Source organism: Ursus americanus, unplaced genomic scaffold, assembly GCF_024610735.1.
Source record: "Ursus americanus isolate L20-20 unplaced genomic scaffold, mUrsAme1.1.p SCAF_272, whole genome shotgun sequence".
Classification (NCBI taxonomy): Eukaryota; Metazoa; Chordata; class Mammalia; order Carnivora; family Ursidae; genus Ursus; species Ursus americanus.
Genome location: NW_028273854.1, coordinates 20001 through 21074, shown reverse-complemented (window position 1 = coordinate 21074; position 1074 = coordinate 20001).

Below are 1074 nucleotides of genomic sequence, written 5' to 3'. Positions count from 1 at the left end.
TCCTCGCCGGGCTTTCCCCCCCTCGGGACCTCCCTGGGCACATTCTGCCGATCGATGTGGTGATCTCGCGCTCTCCCGGGCCGGGCCTAAGCCGCGTCAGACGAGGGACGGACATTCATGGCGAATGGGACCGCTCTTCTCGTTCTGCCCGCGGGCCCTTCGCGCTCCTCCTCCTCCTCCGCCTGCTGTGGCGGTGCGGGGAGGGCGCGGGGGGGGTGTGTGGACTCCGGCCCGACCCCGCCCTCCCACGTTCGGCCTCCCGGTGTCTGTGGGACCGGGGTCCTCTGACGCAGCGGACACTCTCGCTTGCCTTTCTTGGCTTCGTGTGGTGAGCGGCTCTCCCTGCCATGGGGAGGGCCGTCCCGACGCCGCGCTGCTCACCGCCTGGGCGTGCTGAGCGCGTTGCGCCTGGCCCTCCGTGGTGCCCCTGGAGCGCTCCAGGTTGTCTCAGGTGCCCGAGGCCGAGCGGTGGCGTCGTTTCCTGTTCCCAGCGACCCCCTCGGGTCACCGCTGTTGGTGGTGTAGTCCGAGGAGCGGGTGGTGGAGTCGGTAAGGGAGGACCACCTGCCCCCCCCATGGGGATGCGGGCGCCTCGTCGTCCCCCTGGCGCATGCCGTGCTGGGGGGGGCCTGGACGTGGCGGGGTGTGTGAGCGATCGCGGCGGGCCGAGCCAGCGCTGTGGCGCTTGGCCAGCCGAGGGGTGCCGTTTCCTCGCCCCAGCATGCCACGTCCGTCTCCGCCTCTCGTGGCCTCGCCGGAGGCACGAAGCTCTTTCCGGGCGGTGACGCGAGCATGGTGTGCGTGGCGGGGCAAGGACGGTCTCCTTGTTGGGCCCCAGCCGTGAGCGCTCAGGATTGCCCTGTGCCTGCCCCTTGCCGCAGACCTACCCCCGCCCCCCGAGCCCTTGGCGGCCTTTGGAGAGCCGTTTAGCGGGGCCCGGTCGGGGGACGAATGGGTGGGGGCGATGCGCCCTCGGTGAGAAAGCCTTCTCTAGCGATCCGAGAGGGTGCCTTGGGGTACCGGAACCCCCCAGCCGCCGCCCCTCCTCTGCGCGTAGTGGCCACCGATGCGGGG